Source organism: Pseudophryne corroboree, chromosome 8 (genome assembly GCF_028390025.1).
Source record: "Pseudophryne corroboree isolate aPseCor3 chromosome 8, aPseCor3.hap2, whole genome shotgun sequence".
Taxonomy (NCBI): domain Eukaryota; kingdom Metazoa; phylum Chordata; class Amphibia; order Anura; family Myobatrachidae; genus Pseudophryne; species Pseudophryne corroboree.
In genome coordinates this window covers 456,507,712-456,523,735 of record NC_086451.1, presented here as the reverse complement: position 1 = coordinate 456,523,735, position 16,024 = coordinate 456,507,712, and the positions used below count along the sequence as shown (strand labels likewise).

Below are 16,024 nucleotides of genomic sequence, written 5' to 3'. Positions count from 1 at the left end.
CATTGATGATTCAGATATCAAACATGGCCTGAATAGTTCTGACAAAATTCTCTTTTCTACAAGAGCACAAGTCTTTTAGTAGCAAAAATTCATTTAGAAAGACATCTCACCCTTTGTTATCAATTACCATGATCAGTTTTGACCACTCACAGCTTCTCAAGTCTAATTAAAGACGATTTCATATGAGAAATGATGCTTTGAAGTGTAAGATTTTTTTACGTTTGATAAGTCTGTGTTTTCGTCAAAAGCAGTCAGAAGACCTCCCTTTCCCTGACCGGGAATCAAACCCGGGCCGCGGCGGTGAGAGCGCCGAATCCTAACCACTAGACCACCAGGGAGTGATGAAGTAGGTGAACACTCCATGATAGAAAAGGAAGTTCTCTGAATGAAGTGCAATGGAATATGAGGAAAAGGGCTACTAGGAATCAGTTTTACAAGAAAGGAGAGGAAGATTGGTCATGTATAGCAATTTTCAAGTTTACCACACAGCAGTTTTGCCTCCTTGATGTATAGTACTGGCACCAAAAAAAGATGATTTTGAGGAGCTAGATGTTGAGAGTTCCTGGCTCCATTATAAATTGTACTGGTGCGAAAGAAGACATTGATGATTCAGATATCAAACATGGCCTGAATAGTTCTGACAAAATTCTCTTTTCTACAAGAGCACAAGTCTTTTAGTAGCAAAAATTCATTTAGAAAGACATCTCACCCTTTGTTATCAATTTCCATGATCTGTTTTGACCACTCACAGCTTCTCAAGTCTACTTAAAGACGATTTCATATGAGAAATGATGCTCTGAAGTGTAAGATTTTTTTACGTTTGATAAATCTGTGTTTTTGTCAAAAACAGTCAGAAGACCTCGCTTTCCCTGACCGGGAATCGAACCCGGGCCGCGGCGGTGAGAGCGCCGAATCCTAACCACTAGACCACCAGGGAGTGATGAAGTAGGTGAACACTCCATGATAGAAAAGGAAGTTCTCTGAATGAAGTGCAATGGAATATGAGGAAAAGGGCTACTAGGAATCAGTTTTACAAGAAAGGAGAGGAAGATTGATCATGTATAGCAATTTTCAAGTTTACCACACAGCAGTTTTGCCTCCTTGATGTATAGTACTGGCACCAAAAAAAGATGATTTTGAGGAGCTAGATGTTGAGAGTTCCTGGCTCCATTATAAATTGTACTGGTGCGAAAGAAGACATTGATGATTCAGATATCAAACATGGCCTGAATAGTTCTGACAAAATTCTCTTTTCTACAAGAGCACAAGTCTTTTAGTAGCAAAAATTCATTTAGAAAGACATCTCACCCTTTGTTATCAATTTCCATGATCTGTTTTGACCACTCACAGCTTCTCAAGTCTACTTAAAGACGATTTCATATGAGAAATGATGCTCTGAAGTGTAAGATTTTTTTACGTTTGATAAATCTGTGTTTTCGTCAAAAACAGTCAGAAGACCTCCCTTTCCCTGACCGGGAATCGAACCCGGGCCGCGGCAGTGAGAGCGCCGAATCCTAACCACTAGACCACCAGGGAGTGATGAAGTAGGTGAACACTCCATGATAGAAAAGGAAGTTCTCTGAATGAAGTGCAATGGAATATGAGGAAAAGGGCTACTAGGAATCAGTTTTACAAGAAAGGAGAGGAAGATTGGTCATGTATAGCAATTTTCAAGTTTACCACACAGCAGTTTTGCCTCCTTGATGTATAGTACTGGCACCAAAAAAAGATGATTTTGAGGAGCTAGATGTTGAGAGTTCCTGGCTCCATTATAAATTGTACTGGTGCGAAAGAAGACATTGATGATTCAGATATCAAACATGGCCTGAATAGTTCTGACAAAATTCTCTTTTCTACAAGAGCACAAGTCTTTTAGTAGCAAAAATTCATTTAGAAAGACATCTCACCCTTTGTTATCAATTTCCATGATCTGTTTTGACCACTCACAGCTTCTCAAGTCTACTTAAAGACGATTTCATATGAGAAATGATGCTCTGAAGTGTAAGATTTTTTTACGTTTGATAAGTCTGTGTTTTTGTCAAAAACAGTCAGAAGACCTCGCTTTCCCTGACCGGAAATCGAACCCGGGCCGCGGCGGTGAGAGCGCCGAATCCTAACCACTAGACCACCAGGGAGTGATGAAGTAGGTGAACACTCCATGATAGAAAAGGAAGTTCTCTGAATGAAGTGCAATGGAATATGAGGAAAAGGGCTACTAGGAATCAGTTTTACAAGAAAGAAGAGGAAGATTGGTCATGTATAGCAATTTTCAAGTTTACCACACAGCAGTTTTGCCTCCTTGATGTATAGTACTGGCACCAAAAAAAGATGATTTTGAGGAGCTAGATGTTGAGAGTTCCTGGCTCCATTATAAATTGTACTGGTGCGAAAGAAGACATTGATGATTCAGATATCAAACATGGCCTGAATAGTTCTGACAAAATTCTCTTTTCTACAAGAGCACAAGTCTTTTAGTAGCAAAAATTCATTTAGAAAGACATCTCACCCTTTGTTATCAATTTCCATGATCTGTTTTGACCACTCACAGCTTCTCAAGTCTACTTAAAGACGATTTCATATGAGAAATGATGCTCTGAAGTGTAAGATTTTTTTACGTTTGATAAATCTGTGTTTTCGTCAAAAACAGTCAGAAGACCTCCCTTTCCCTGACCGGGAATCGAACCCGGGCCGCAGCGGTGAGAGCGCCGAATCCTAACCTCTAGACCACCAGGGAGTGATGAAGTAGGTGAACACTCCATGATAGAAAAGGAAGTTCTCTGAATGAAGTGCAATGGAATATGAGGAAAAGGGCTACTAGGAATCAGTTTTACAAGAAAGGAGAGGAAGATTGATCATGTATAGCAATTTTCAAGTTTACCACACAGCAGTTTTGCCTCCTTGATGTATAGTACTGGCACCAAAAAAAGATGATTTTGAGGAGCTAGATGTTGAGAGTTCCTGGCTCCATTATAAATTGTACTGGTGCGAAAGAAGACATTGATGATTCAGATATCAAACATGGCCTGAATAGTTCTGACAAAATTCTCTTTTCTACAAGAGCACAAGTCTTTTAGTAGCAAAAATTCATTTAGAAAGACATCTCACCCTTTGTTATCAATTTCCATGATCTGTTTTGACCACTCACAGCTTCTCAAGTCTAATTAAAGACGATTTCATATGAGAAATGATGCTTTGAAGTGTAAGATTTTTTTACGTTTGATAAGTCTGTGTTTTTGTCAAAAACAGTCAGAATACCTCCCTTTCCCTGACCGGGAATCGAACCCGGGCCGCTGCGGTGAGAGCGCCGAATCTAACCACTAGACCACCAGGGAGTGATGAAGTAGGTGAACACTCCATGATAGAAAAGGAAGTTCTCTGAATGAAGTGCAATGGAATATGAGGAAAAGGGCTACTAGGAATCAGTTTTACAAGAAAGGAGAGGAAGATTGGTCATGTATAGCAATTTTCAAGTTTACCACACAGCAGTTTTGCCTCCTTGATGTACAGTACTGGCACCAAAAAAAGATGATTTTGAGGAGCTAGATGTTGAGAGTTCCTGGCTCCATTATAAATTGTACTGGTGCGAAAGAAGACATTGATGATTCAGATATCAAACATGGCCTGAATAGTTCTGACAAAATTCTCTTTTCTACAAGAGCACAAGTCTTTTAGTAGCAAAAATTCATTTAGAAAGACATCTCACCCTTTGTTATCAATTTCCATGATCTGTTTTGACCACTCACAGCTTCTCAAGTCTAATTAAAGACGATTTCATATGAGAAATGATGCTTTGAAGTGTAAGATTTTTTTACGTTTGATAAGTCTGTGTTTTTGTCAAAAACAGTCAGAAGACCTCGCTTTCCCTGACCGGGAATCGAACCCGGGCCGCGGCGGTGAGAGCGCCGAATCCTAACCACTAGACCACCAGGGAGTGATGAAGTAGGTGAACACTCCATGATAGAAAAGGAAGTTCTCTGAATGAAGTGCAATGGAATATGAGGAAAAGGGCTACTAGGAATCAGTTTTACAAGAAAGGAGAGGAAGATTGATCATGTATAGCAATTTTCAAGTTTACCACACAGCAGTTTTGCCTCCTTGATGTATAGTACTGGCACCAAAAAAAGATGATTTTGAGGAGCTAGATGTTGAGAGTTCCTGGCTCCATTATAAATTGTACTGGTGCGAAAGAAGACATTGATGATTCAGATATCAAACATGGCCTGAATAGTTCTGACAAAATTCTCTTTTCTACAAGAGCACAAGTCTTTTAGTAGCAAAAATTCATTTAGAAAGACATCTCACCCTTTGTTATCAATTACCATGATCTGTTTTGACCACTCACAGCTTCTCAAGTCTAATTAAAGACGATTTCATATGAGAAATGATGCTTTGAAGTGTAAGATTTTTTTTACGTTTGATAAGTCTGTGTTTTTGTCAAAAACAGTCAGAAGACCTCCCTTTCCCTGACCGGGAATCGAACCCCGGCCGCGGCGGTGAGAGCGCCGAATCCTAACCACTAGACCACCAGGGAGTGATGAAGTAGGTGAACACTCCATGATAGAAAAGGAAGTTCTCTGTATGAAGTGCAATGGAATATGAGGAAAAGGGCTACTAGGAATCAGTTTTACAAGAAAGGAGAGGAAGATTGGTCATGTATAGCAATTTTCAAGTTTACCACACAGCAGTTTTGCCTCCTTGATGTATAGTACTGGCACCAAAAAAAGATGATTTTGAGGAGCTAGATGTTGAGAGTTCCTGGCTCCATTATAAATTGTACTGGTGCGAAAGAAGACATTGATGATTCAGATATCAAACATGGCCTGAATAGTTCTGACAAAATTCTCTTTTCTACAAGAGCACAAGTCTTTTAGTAGCAAAAATTCATTTAGAAAGACATCTCACCCTTTGTTATCAATTTCCATGATCTGTTTTGACCACTCACAGCTTCTCAAGTCTACTTAAAGACGATTTCATATGAGAAATGATGCTCTGAAGTGTAAGATTTTTTTACGTTTGATAAATCTGTGTTTTTGTCAAAAACAGTCAGAAGACCTCGCTTTCCCTCACTGGGAATCGAACCCAGGCCGCGGCGGTGAGAGCGCCGAATCCTAACCACTAGACCACCACGGAGTGATGAAGTAGGTGAACACTCCATGATAGAAAAGGAAGTTCTCTGAATGAAGTGCAATGGAATATGAGGAAAAGGGCTACTAGGAATCAGTTTTACAAGAAAGGAGAGGAAGATTGGTCATGTATAGCAATTTTCAAGTTTACCACACAGCAGTTTTGCCTCCTTGATGTATAGTACTGGCACCAAAAAAAGATGATTTTGAGGAGCTAGATGTTGAGAGTTCCTGGCTCCATTATAAATTGTACTGGTGCGAAAGAAGACATTGATGATTCAGATATCAAACATGGCCTGAATAGTTCTGCCAAAATTCTCTTTTCTACAAGAGCACAAGTCTTTTAGTAGCAAAAATTCATTTAGAAAGACATCTCACCCTTTGTTATCAATTTCCATGATCTGTTTTGACCACTCACAGCTTCTCAAGTCTAATTAAAGACGATTTCATATGAGAAATGATGCTTTGAAGTGTAAGATTTTTTTACGTTTGGTAAGTCTGTGTTTTTGTCAAAAACAGTCAGAATACCTCCCTTTTCCTGACCGGGAATCGAACCCGGGCCGCGGCGGTGAGAGCGCCGAATCCTAACCACTAGACCACCAGGGAGTGATGAAGTAGGTGAACACTCCATGATAGAAAAGGAAGTTCTCTGAATGAAGTGCAATGGAATATGAGGAAAAGGGCTACTAGGAATCAGTTTTACAAGAAAGGAGAGGAAGATTGGTCATGTATAGCAATTTTCAAGTTTACCACACAGCAATTTTGCCTCCTTGATGTATAGTACTGGCACCAAAAAAAGATGATTTTGAGGAGCTAGATGTTGAGAGTTCCTGGCTCCATTATAAATTGTACTGGTGCGAAAGAAGACATTGATGATTCAGATATCAAACATGGCCTGAATAGTTCTGACAAAATTCTCTTTTCTACAAGAGCACAAGTCTTTTAGTAGCAAAAATTCATTTAGAAAGACATCTCACCCTTTGTTATCAATTACCATGATCTGTTTTGACCACTCACAGCTTCTCAAGTCTAATTAAAGACGATTTCATATGAGAAATGATGCTTTGAAGTGTAAGATTTTTTTACGTTTGATAAGTCTGTGTTTTTGTCAAAAACAGTCAGAAGACCTCCCTTTCCCTGACCGGGAATCGAACCCGGGCCGCGGCGGTGAGAGCGCCGAATCCTAACCACTAGACCACCAGGGAGTGATGAAGTAGGTGAACACTCCATGATAGAAAAGGAAGTTCTCTGAATGAAGTGCAATGGAATATGAGGAAAAGGGCTACTAGGAATCAGTTTTACAAGAAAGGAGAGGAAGATTGGTCATGTATAGCAATTTTCAAGTTTACCACACAGCAGTTTTGCCTCCTTGATGTATAGTACTGGCACCAAAAAAAGATGATTTTGAGGAGCTAGATGTTGAGAGTTCCTGGCTCCATTATAAATTGTACTGGTGCGAAAGAAGACATTGATGATTCAGATATCAAACATGGCCTGAATAGTTCTGACAAAATTCTCTTTTCTACAAGAGCACAAGTCTTTTAGTAGCAAAAATTCATTTAGAAAGACATCTCACCCTTTGTTATCAATTTCCATGATCTGTTTTGACCACTCACAGCTTCTCAAGTCTACTTAAAGACGATTTCATATGAGAAATGATGCTCTGAAGTGTAAGATTTTTTTACGTTTGATAAATCTGTGTTTTTGTCAAAAACAGTCAGAAGACCTCGCTTTCCCTCACTGGGAATCGAACCCAGGCCGCGGCGGTGAGAGCGCCGAATCCTAACCACTAGACCACCAGGGAGTGATGAAGTAGGTGAACACTCCATGATAGAAAAGGAAGTTCTCTGAATGAAGTGCAATGGAATATGAGGAAAAGGGCTACTAGGAATCAGTTTTACAAGAAAGGAGAGGAAGATTGGTCATGTATAGCAATTTTCAAGTTTACCACACAGCAGTTTTGCCTCCTTGATGTATAGTACTGGCACCAAAAAAAGATGATTTTGAGGAGCTAGATGTTGAGAGTTCCTGGCTCCATTATAAATTGTACTGGTGCGAAAGAAGACTGATGATTCAGATATCAAACATGGCCTGAATAGTTCTGCCAAAATTCTCTTTTCTACAAGAGCACAAGTCTTTTAGTAGCAAAAATTCATTTAGAAAGACATCTCACCCTTTGTTATCAATTTCCATGATCTGTTTTGACCACTCACAGCTTCTCAAGTCTAATTAAAGACGATTTCATATGAGAAATGATGCTTTGAAGTGTAAGATTTTTTTACGTTTGGTAAGTCTGTGTTTTTGTCAAAAACAGTCAGAATACCTCCCTTTTCCTGACCGGGAATCGAACCCGGGCCGCGGCGGTGAGAGCGCCGAATCCTAACCACTAGACCACCAGGGAGTGATGAAGTAGGTAAACACTCCATGATAGAAAAGGAAGTTCTCTGAATGAAGTGCAATGGAATATGAGGAAAAGGGCTACTAGGAATCAGTTTTACAAGAAAGGAGAGGAAGATTGGTCATGTATAGCAATTTTCAAGTTTACCACACAGCAATTTTGCCTCCTTGATGTATAGTACTGGCACCAAAAAAAGATGATTTTGAGGAGCTAGATGTTGAGAGTTCCTGGCTCCATTATAAATTGTACTGGTGCGAAAGAAGACATTGATGATTCAGATATCAAACATGGCCTGAATAGTTCTGACAAAATTCTCTTTTCTACAAGAGCACAAGTCTTTTAGTAGCAAAAATTCATTTAGAAAGACATCTCACCCTTTGTTATCAATTACCATGATCTGTTTTGACCACTCACAGCTTCTCAAGTCTAATTAAAGACGATTTCATATGAGAAATGATGCTTTGAAGTGTAAGATTTTTTTACGTTTGATAAGTCTGTGTTTTTGTCAAAAACAGTCAGAAGACCTCCCTTTCCCTGACCGGCAATCGAACCCGGGCCGCGGCGATGAGAGCGCCGAATCCTAACCACTAGACCACCAGGGAGTGATGAAGTAGGTGAACACTCCATGATAGAAAAGGAAGTTCTCTGAATGAAGTGCAATGGAATATGAGGAAAAGGGCTACTAGGAATCAGTTTTACAAGAAAGAAGAGGAAGATTGGTCATGTATAGCAATTTTCAAGTTTACCACACAGCAGTTTTGCCTCCTTGATGTATAGTACTGGCACCAAAAAAAGATGATTTTGAGGAGCTAGATGTTGAGAGTTCCTGGCTCCATTATAAATTGTACTGGTGCGAAAGAAGACATTGATGATTCAGATATCAAACATGGCCTGAATAGTTCTGACAAAATTCTCTTTTCTACAAGAGCACAAGTCTTTTAGTAGCAAAAATTCATTTAGAAAGACATCTCACCCTTTGTTATCAATTTCCATGATCTGTTTTGACCACTCACAGCTTCTCAAGTCTACTTAAAGACGAATTCATATGAGAAATGATGCTCTGAAGTGTAAGATTTTTTTACGTTTGATAAATCTGTGTTTTCGTCAAAAACAGTCAGAAGACCTCCCTTTTCCTGACCGGGAATCGAACCCGGGCCGCGGCGGTGAGAGCGCCGAATCCTAACCACTAGACCACCATGATCTGTTTTGACCACTCACAGCTTCTCAAGTCTACTTAAAGACGATTTCATATGAGAAATGATGCTCTGAAGTGTAAGATTTTTTTACGTTTGATAAATCTGTGTTTTCGTCAAAAACAGTCAGAAGACCTCCCTTTCCCTGACCGGGAATCGAACCCGGGCCGCGGCAGTGAGAGCGCCGAATCCTAACCACTAGACCACCAGGGAGTGATGAAGTAGGTGAACACTCCATGATAGAAAAGGAAGTTCTCTGAATGAAGTGCAATGGAATATGAGGAAAAGGGCTACTAGGAATCAGTTTTACAAGAAAGGAGAGGAAGATTGGTCATGTATAGCAATTTTCAAGTTTACCACACAGCAGTTTTGCCTCCTTGATGTATAGTACTGGCACCAAAAAAAGATGATTTTGAGGAGCTAGATGTTGAGAGTTCCTGGCTCCATTATAAATTGTACTGGTGCGAAAGAAGACATTGATGATTCAGATATCAAACATGGCCTGAATAGTTCTGACAAAATTCTCTTTTCTACAAGAGCACAAGTCTTTTAGTAGCAAAAATTCATTTAGAAAGACATCTCACCCTTTGTTATCAATTTCCATGATCTGTTTTGACCACTCACAGCTTCTCAAGTCTAATTAAAGACGATTTCATATGAGAAATGATGCTTAGAAGTGTAAGATTTTTTTACGTTTGATAAGTCTGTGTTTTTGTCAAAAACAGTCAGAATACCTCCCTTTTCCTGACCGGGAATCGAACCCGGGCCGCGGCGGTGAGAGCGCCGAATCCTAACCACTAGACCACCAGGGAGTGATGAAGTAGGTGAACACTCCATGATAGAAAAGGAAGTTCTCTGAATGAAGTGCAATGGAATATGAGGAAAAGGGCTACTAGGAATCAGTTTTACAAGAAAGGAGAGGAAGATTGGTCATGTATACCAATTTTCAAGTTTACCACACAGCAGTTTTGCCTCCTTGATGTATAGTACTGGCACCAAAAAAAGATGATTTTGAGGAGCTAGATGTTGAGAGTTCCTGGCTCCATTATAAATTGTACTGGTGCGAAAGAAGACATTGATGATTCAGATATCAAACATGGCCTGAATAGTTCTGACAAAATTCTCTTTTCTACAAGAGCACAAGTCTTTTAGTAGCAAAAATTCATTTAGAAAGACATCTCACCCTTTGTTATCAATTACCATGATCTGTTTTGACCACTCACAGCTTCTCAAGTCTAATTAAAGACGATTTCATATGAGAAATGATGCTTTGAAGTGTAAGATTTTTTTACGTTTGATAAGTCTGTGTTTTTGTCAAAAACAGTCAGAAGACCTCCCTTTCCCTGACCGGCAATCGAACCCGGGCCGCGGCGGTGAGAGCGCCGAATCCTAACCACTAGACCACCAGGGAGTGATGAAGTAGGTGAACACTCCATGATAGAAAAGGAAGTTCTCTGAATGAAGTGCAATGGAATATGAGGAAAAGGGCTACTAGGAATCAGTTTTACAAGAAAGGAGAGGAAGATTGGTCATGTATACCAATTTTCAAGTTTACCACACAGCAGTTTTGCCTCCTTGATGTATAGTACTGGCACCAAAAAAAGATGATTTTGAGGAGCTAGATGTTGAGAGTTCCTGGCTCCATTATAAATTGTACTGGTGCGAAAGAAGACATTGATGATTCAGATATCAAACATGGCCTGAATAGTTCTGACAAAATTCTCTTTTCTACAAGAGCACAAGTCTTTTAGTAGCAAAAATTCATTTAGAAAGACATCTCACCCTTTGTTATCAATTACCATGATCTGTTTTGACCACTCACAGCTTCTCAAGTCTAATTAAAGACGATTTCATATGAGAAATGATGCTTTGAAGTGTAAGATTTTTTTACGTTTGATAAGTCTGTGTTTTTGTCAAAAACAGTCAGAAGACCTCCCTTTCCCTGACCGGCAATCGAACCCGGGCCGCGGCGATGAGAGCGCCGAATCCTAACCACTAGACCACCAGGGAGTGATGAAGTAGGTGAACACTCCATGATAGAAAAGGAAGTTCTCTGAATGAAGTGCAATGGAATATGAGGAAAAGGGCTACTAGGAATCAGTTTTACAAGAAAGAAGAGGAAGATTGGTCATGTATAGCAATTTTCAAGTTTACCACACAGCAGTTTTGCCTCCTTGATGTATAGTACTGGCACCAAAAAAAGATGATTTTGAGGAGCTAGATGTTGAGAGTTCCTGGCTCCATTATAAATTGTACTGGTGCGAAAGAAGACATTGATGATTCAGATATCAAACATGGCCTGAATAGTTCTGACAAAATTCTCTTTTCTACAAGAGCACAAGTCTTTTAGTAGCAAAAATTCATTTAGAAAGACATCTCACCCTTTGTTATCAATTTCCATGATCTGTTTTGACCACTCACAGCTTCTCAAGTCTACTTAAAGACGATTTCATATGAGAAATGATGCTCTGAAGTGTAAGATTTTTTTACGTTTGATAAATCTGTGTTTTCGTCAAAAACAGTCAGAAGACCTCCCTTTCCCTGACCGGGAATCGAACCCGGGCCGCGGCGGTGAGAGCGCCGAATCCTAACCTCTAGACCACCAGGGAGTGATGAAGTAGGTGAACACTCCATGATAGAAAAGGAAGTTCTCTGAATGAAGTGCAATGGAATATGAGGGAAAGGGCTACTAGGAATCAGTTTTACAAGAAAGGAGAGGAAGATTGATCATGTATAGCAATTTTCAAGTTTACCACACAGCAGTTTTGCCTCCTTGATGTATAGTACTGGCACCAAAAAAAGATGATTTTGAGGAGCTAGATGTTGAGAGTTCCTGGCTCCATTATAAATTGTACTGGTGCGAAAGAAGACATTGATGATTCAGATATCAAACATGGCCTGAATAGTTCTGACAAAATTCTCTTTTCTACAAGAGCACAAGTCTTTTAGTAGCAAAAATTCATTTAGAAAGACATCTCACCCTTTGTTATCAATTTCCATGATCTGTTTTGACCACTCACAGCTTCTCAAGTCTAATTAAAGACGATTTCATATGAGAAATGATGCTTTGAAGTGTAAGATTTTTTTACGTTTGATAAGTCTGTGTTTTTGTCAAAAACAGTCAGAAGACCTCCCTTTCCCTGACCGGCAATCGAACCCGGGCCGCGGCGGTGAGAGCGCCGAATCCTAACCACTAGACCACCAGGGAGTGATGAAGTAGGTGAACACTCCATGATAGAAAAGGAAGTTCTCTGAATGAAGTGCAATGGAATATGAGGAAAAGGGCTACTAGGAATCAGTTTTACAAGAAAGAAGAGGAAGATTGGTCATGTATAGCAATTTTCAAGTTTACCACACAGCAGTTTTGCCTCCTTGATGTATAGTACTGGCACCAAAAAAAGATGATTTTGAGGAGCTAGATGTTGAGAGTTCCTGGCTCCATTATAAATTGTACTGGTGCGAAAGAAGACATTGATGATTCAGATATCAAACATGGCCTGAATAGTTCTGACAAAATTCTCTTTTCTACAAGAGCACAAGTCTTTTAGTAGCAAAAATTCATTTAGAAAGACATCTCACCCTTTGTTATCAATTTCCATGATCTGTTTTGACCACTCACAGCTTCTCAAGTCTAATTAAAGACGATTTCATATGAGAAATGATGCTTTGAAGTGTAAGATTTTTTTACGTTTGATAAGTCTGTGTTTTTGTCAAAAACAGTCAGAAGACCTCCCTTTCCCTGACCGGCAATCGAACCCGGGCCGCGGCGGTCAGAGCGCCGAATCCTAACCACTAGACCACCAGGGAGTGATGAAGTAGGTGAACACTCCATGATAGAAAAGGAAGTTCTCTGAATGAAGTGCAATGGAATATGAGGAAAAGGGCTACTAGGAATCAGTTTTACAAGAAAGAAGAGGAAGATTGGTCATGTATAGCAATTTTCAAGTTTACCACACAGCAGTTTTGCCTCCTTGATGTATAGTACTGGCACCAAAAAAAGATGATTTTGAGGAGCTAGATGTTGAGAGTTCCTGGCTCCATTATAAATTGTACTGGTGCGAAAGAAGACATTGATGATTCAGATATCAAACATGGCCTGAATAGTTCTGACAAAATTCTCTTTTCTACAAGAGCACAAGTCTTTTAGTAGCAAAAATTCATTTAGAAAGACATCTCACCCTTTGTTATCAATTTCCATGATCTGTTTTGACCACTCACAGCTTCTCAAGTCTAATTAAAGACGATTTCATATGAGAAATGATGCTTTGAAGTGTAAGATTTTTTTACGTTTGATAAGTCTGTGTTTTTGTCAAAAACAGTCAGAAGACCTCGCTTTCCCTGACCGGGAATCGAACCCGGGCCGCGGCGGTGAGAGCGCCGAATCCTAACCACTAGACCACCAGGGAGTGATGAAGTAGGTGAACACTCCATGATAGAAAAGGAAGTTCTCTGAATGAAGTGCAATGGAATATGAGGAAAAGGGCTACTAGGAATCAGTTTTACAAGAAAGGAGAGGAAGATTGGTCATGTATAGCAATTTTCAAGTTTACCACACAGCAGTTTTGCCTCCTTGATGTATAGTACTGGCACCAAAAAAAGATGATTTTGAGGAGCTAGATGTTGAGAGTTCCTGGCTCCATTATAAATTGTACTGGTGCGAAAGAAGACATTGATGATTCAGATATCAAACATGGCCTGAATAGTTCTGACAAAATTCTCTTTTCTACAAGAGCACAAGTCTTTTAGTAGCAAAAATTCATTTAGAAAGACATCTCACCCTTTGTTATCAATTTCCATGATCTGTTTTGACCACTCACAGCTTCTCAAGTCTAATTAAAGACGATTTCATATGAGAAATGATGCTTTGAAGTGTAAGATTTTTTTACGTTTGATAAGTCTGTGTTTTTGTCAAAAACAGTCAGAATACCTCCCTTTCCCTGACCGGGAATCGAACCCAGGCCGCGGCGGTGAGAGTGCCAAATCCTAACCACTAGACCACCATGGAGTGATGAAGTAGGTGAACACTCCATGATAGAAAAGGAAGTTCTCTGAATGAAGTGCAATGGAATATGAGGAAAAGGGCTACTAGGAATCAGTTTTACAAGAAAGGAGAGGAAGATTGGTCATGTATAGCAATTTTCAAGTTTACCACACAGCAGTTTTGCCTCCTTGATGTATAGTACTGGCACCAAAAAAAGATGATTTTGAGGAGCTAGATGTTGAGAGTTCCTGGCTCCATTATAAATTGTACTGGTGCGAAAGAAGACATTGATGATTCAGATATCAAACATGGCCTGAATAGTTCTGACAAAATTCTCTTTTCTACAAGAGCACAAGTCTTTTAGTAGCAAAAATTCATTTAGAAAGACATCTCACCCTTTGTTATCAATTACCATGATCTGTTTTGACCACTCACAGCTTCTCAAGTCTAATTAAAGACGATTTCATATGAGAAATGATGCTTTGAAGTGTAAGATTTTTTTACGTTTGATAAGTCTGTGTTTTTGTCAAAAACAGTCAGAAGACCTCCCTTTCCCTGACCGGCAATCGAACCCGGGCCGCGGCGGTGAGAGCGCCGAATCCTAACCACTAGACCACCAGGGAGTGATGAAGTAGGTGAACACTCCATGATAGAAAAGGAAGTTCTCTGAATGAAGTGCAATGGAATATGAGGAAAAGGGCTACTAGGAATCAGTTTTACAAGAAAGGAGAGGAAGATTGGTCATGTATACCAATTTTCAAGTTTACCACACAGCAGTTTTGCCTCCTTGATGTATAGTACTGGCACCAAAAAAAGATGATTTTGAGGAGCTAGATGTTGAGAGTTCCTGGCTCCATTATAAATTGTACTGGTGCGAAAGAAGACATTGATGATTCAGATATCAAACATGGCCTGAATAGTTCTGACAAAATTCTCTTTTCTACAAGAGCACAAGTCTTTTAGTAGCAAAAATTCATTTAGAAAGACATCTCACCCTTTGTTATCAATTACCATGATCTGTTTTGACCACTCACAGCTTCTCAAGTCTAATTAAAGACGATTTCATATGAGAAATGATGCTTTGAAGTGTAAGATTTTTTTACGTTTGATAAGTCTGTGTTTTTGTCAAAAACAGTCAGAAGACCTCCCTTTCCCTGACCGGCAATCGAACCCGGGCCGCGGCGGTGAGAGCGCCGAATCCTAACCACTAGACCACCAGGGAGTGATGAAGTAGGTGAACACTCCATGATAGAAAAGGAAGTTCTCTGAATGAAGTGCAATGGAATATGAGGAAAAGGGCTACTAGGAATCAGTTTTACAAGAAAGGAGAGGAAGATTGGTCATGTATAGCAATTTTCAAGTTTACCACACAGCAGTTTTGCCTCCTTGATGTATAGTACTGGCACCAAAAAAAGATGATTTTGAGGAGCTAGATGTTGAGAGTTCCTGGCTCCATTATAAATTGTACTGGTGCGAAAGAAGACATTGATGATTCAGATATCAAACATGGCCTGAATAGTTCTGACAAAATTCTCTTTTCTACAAGAGCACAAGTCTTTTAGTAGCAAAAATTCATTTAGAAAGACATCTCACCCTTTGTTATCAATTTCCATGATCTGTTTTGACCACTCACAGCTTCTCAAGTCTACTTAAAGACGATTTCATATGAGAAATGATGCTCTGAAGTGTAAGATTTTTTTACGTTTGATAAATCTGTGTTTTTGTCAAAAACAGTCAGAAGACCTCCCTTTCCCTGACCGGGAATCGAACCCGGGCCGCGGCGGTGAGAGCGCCGAATCCTAACCTCTAGACCACCAGGGAGTGATGAAGTAGGTGAACACTCCATGATAGAAAAGGAAGTTCTCTGAATGAAGTGCAATGGAATATGAGGGAAAGGGCTACTAGGAATCAGTTTTACAAGAAAGGAGAGGAAGATTGATCATGTATAGCAATTTTCAAGTTTACCACACAGCAGTTTTGCCTCCTTGATGTATAGTACTGGCACCAAAAAAAGATGATTTTGAGGAGCTAGATGTTGAGAGTTCCTGGCTCCATTATAAATTGTACTGGTGCGAAAGAAGACATTGATGATTCAGATATCAAACATGGCCTGAATAGTTCTGACAAAATTCTCTTTTCTACAAGAGCACAAGTCTTTTAGTAGCAAAAATTCATTTAGAAAGACATCTCACCCTTTGTTATCAATTTCCATGATCTGTTTTGACCACTCACAGCTTCTCAAGTCTAATTAAAGACGATTTCATATGAGAAATGATGCTTTGAAGTGTAAGATTTTTTTACGTTTGATAAGTCTGTGTTTTTGTCAAAA

The 16,024-nt window shown here is 39.6% G+C and overlaps 25 non-coding genes across 25 annotated transcripts; all 25 read right to left on the bottom strand.

Moving 5' to 3' along the window:
* Positions 1 to 266: 266 nt before the first annotated feature.
* Positions 267 to 338, bottom strand: TRNAE-CUC (transfer RNA glutamic acid (anticodon CUC)). The gene has a single exon. It is a non-coding gene; the product is annotated as a tRNA-Glu (tRNA).
* A 527-nt stretch (positions 339 to 865) lies between these two features.
* TRNAE-CUC (transfer RNA glutamic acid (anticodon CUC)) lies at positions 866 to 937 on the bottom strand. The gene has a single exon. It is a non-coding gene; the product is annotated as a tRNA-Glu (tRNA).
* Positions 938 to 1,464: 527 nt separating this feature from the next.
* On the bottom strand, positions 1,465 to 1,536 carry TRNAE-CUC (transfer RNA glutamic acid (anticodon CUC)). Its single transcript has one exon. It is a non-coding gene; the product is annotated as a tRNA-Glu (tRNA).
* Positions 1,537 to 2,063: 527 nt separating this feature from the next.
* On the bottom strand, positions 2,064 to 2,135 carry TRNAE-CUC (transfer RNA glutamic acid (anticodon CUC)). Its single transcript has one exon. It is a non-coding gene; the product is annotated as a tRNA-Glu (tRNA).
* A 527-nt stretch (positions 2,136 to 2,662) lies between these two features.
* On the bottom strand, positions 2,663 to 2,734 carry TRNAE-CUC (transfer RNA glutamic acid (anticodon CUC)). The gene has a single exon. It is a non-coding gene; the product is annotated as a tRNA-Glu (tRNA).
* A 527-nt stretch (positions 2,735 to 3,261) lies between these two features.
* TRNAE-CUC (transfer RNA glutamic acid (anticodon CUC)) lies at positions 3,262 to 3,332 on the bottom strand. The gene has a single exon. It is a non-coding gene; the product is annotated as a tRNA-Glu (tRNA).
* A 527-nt stretch (positions 3,333 to 3,859) lies between these two features.
* Positions 3,860 to 3,931, bottom strand: TRNAE-CUC (transfer RNA glutamic acid (anticodon CUC)). The gene has a single exon. It is a non-coding gene; the product is annotated as a tRNA-Glu (tRNA).
* Positions 3,932 to 4,459: 528 nt separating this feature from the next.
* On the bottom strand, positions 4,460 to 4,531 carry TRNAE-CUC (transfer RNA glutamic acid (anticodon CUC)). Its single transcript has one exon. It is a non-coding gene; the product is annotated as a tRNA-Glu (tRNA).
* A 527-nt stretch (positions 4,532 to 5,058) lies between these two features.
* TRNAE-CUC (transfer RNA glutamic acid (anticodon CUC)) lies at positions 5,059 to 5,130 on the bottom strand. Its single transcript has one exon. It is a non-coding gene; the product is annotated as a tRNA-Glu (tRNA).
* A 527-nt stretch (positions 5,131 to 5,657) lies between these two features.
* Positions 5,658 to 5,729, bottom strand: TRNAE-CUC (transfer RNA glutamic acid (anticodon CUC)). Its single transcript has one exon. It is a non-coding gene; the product is annotated as a tRNA-Glu (tRNA).
* A 527-nt stretch (positions 5,730 to 6,256) lies between these two features.
* TRNAE-CUC (transfer RNA glutamic acid (anticodon CUC)) lies at positions 6,257 to 6,328 on the bottom strand. The gene has a single exon. It is a non-coding gene; the product is annotated as a tRNA-Glu (tRNA).
* Positions 6,329 to 6,855: 527 nt separating this feature from the next.
* On the bottom strand, positions 6,856 to 6,927 carry TRNAE-CUC (transfer RNA glutamic acid (anticodon CUC)). Its single transcript has one exon. It is a non-coding gene; the product is annotated as a tRNA-Glu (tRNA).
* A 525-nt stretch (positions 6,928 to 7,452) lies between these two features.
* Positions 7,453 to 7,524, bottom strand: TRNAE-CUC (transfer RNA glutamic acid (anticodon CUC)). Its single transcript has one exon. It is a non-coding gene; the product is annotated as a tRNA-Glu (tRNA).
* Positions 7,525 to 8,051: 527 nt separating this feature from the next.
* TRNAE-CUC (transfer RNA glutamic acid (anticodon CUC)) lies at positions 8,052 to 8,123 on the bottom strand. Its single transcript has one exon. It is a non-coding gene; the product is annotated as a tRNA-Glu (tRNA).
* A 732-nt stretch (positions 8,124 to 8,855) lies between these two features.
* TRNAE-CUC (transfer RNA glutamic acid (anticodon CUC)) lies at positions 8,856 to 8,927 on the bottom strand. The gene has a single exon. It is a non-coding gene; the product is annotated as a tRNA-Glu (tRNA).
* Positions 8,928 to 9,454: 527 nt separating this feature from the next.
* On the bottom strand, positions 9,455 to 9,526 carry TRNAE-CUC (transfer RNA glutamic acid (anticodon CUC)). Its single transcript has one exon. It is a non-coding gene; the product is annotated as a tRNA-Glu (tRNA).
* A 527-nt stretch (positions 9,527 to 10,053) lies between these two features.
* On the bottom strand, positions 10,054 to 10,125 carry TRNAE-CUC (transfer RNA glutamic acid (anticodon CUC)). Its single transcript has one exon. It is a non-coding gene; the product is annotated as a tRNA-Glu (tRNA).
* Positions 10,126 to 10,652: 527 nt separating this feature from the next.
* TRNAE-CUC (transfer RNA glutamic acid (anticodon CUC)) lies at positions 10,653 to 10,724 on the bottom strand. The gene has a single exon. It is a non-coding gene; the product is annotated as a tRNA-Glu (tRNA).
* A 527-nt stretch (positions 10,725 to 11,251) lies between these two features.
* On the bottom strand, positions 11,252 to 11,323 carry TRNAE-CUC (transfer RNA glutamic acid (anticodon CUC)). The gene has a single exon. It is a non-coding gene; the product is annotated as a tRNA-Glu (tRNA).
* A 527-nt stretch (positions 11,324 to 11,850) lies between these two features.
* TRNAE-CUC (transfer RNA glutamic acid (anticodon CUC)) lies at positions 11,851 to 11,922 on the bottom strand. Its single transcript has one exon. It is a non-coding gene; the product is annotated as a tRNA-Glu (tRNA).
* A 527-nt stretch (positions 11,923 to 12,449) lies between these two features.
* Positions 12,450 to 12,521, bottom strand: TRNAQ-CUG (transfer RNA glutamine (anticodon CUG)). Its single transcript has one exon. It is a non-coding gene; the product is annotated as a tRNA-Gln (tRNA).
* Positions 12,522 to 13,048: 527 nt separating this feature from the next.
* TRNAE-CUC (transfer RNA glutamic acid (anticodon CUC)) lies at positions 13,049 to 13,120 on the bottom strand. Its single transcript has one exon. It is a non-coding gene; the product is annotated as a tRNA-Glu (tRNA).
* A 1,126-nt stretch (positions 13,121 to 14,246) lies between these two features.
* On the bottom strand, positions 14,247 to 14,318 carry TRNAE-CUC (transfer RNA glutamic acid (anticodon CUC)). Its single transcript has one exon. It is a non-coding gene; the product is annotated as a tRNA-Glu (tRNA).
* Positions 14,319 to 14,845: 527 nt separating this feature from the next.
* On the bottom strand, positions 14,846 to 14,917 carry TRNAE-CUC (transfer RNA glutamic acid (anticodon CUC)). The gene has a single exon. It is a non-coding gene; the product is annotated as a tRNA-Glu (tRNA).
* Positions 14,918 to 15,444: 527 nt separating this feature from the next.
* On the bottom strand, positions 15,445 to 15,516 carry TRNAE-CUC (transfer RNA glutamic acid (anticodon CUC)). Its single transcript has one exon. It is a non-coding gene; the product is annotated as a tRNA-Glu (tRNA).
* Between the last annotated feature and the right edge of the window lie 508 nt (positions 15,517 to 16,024).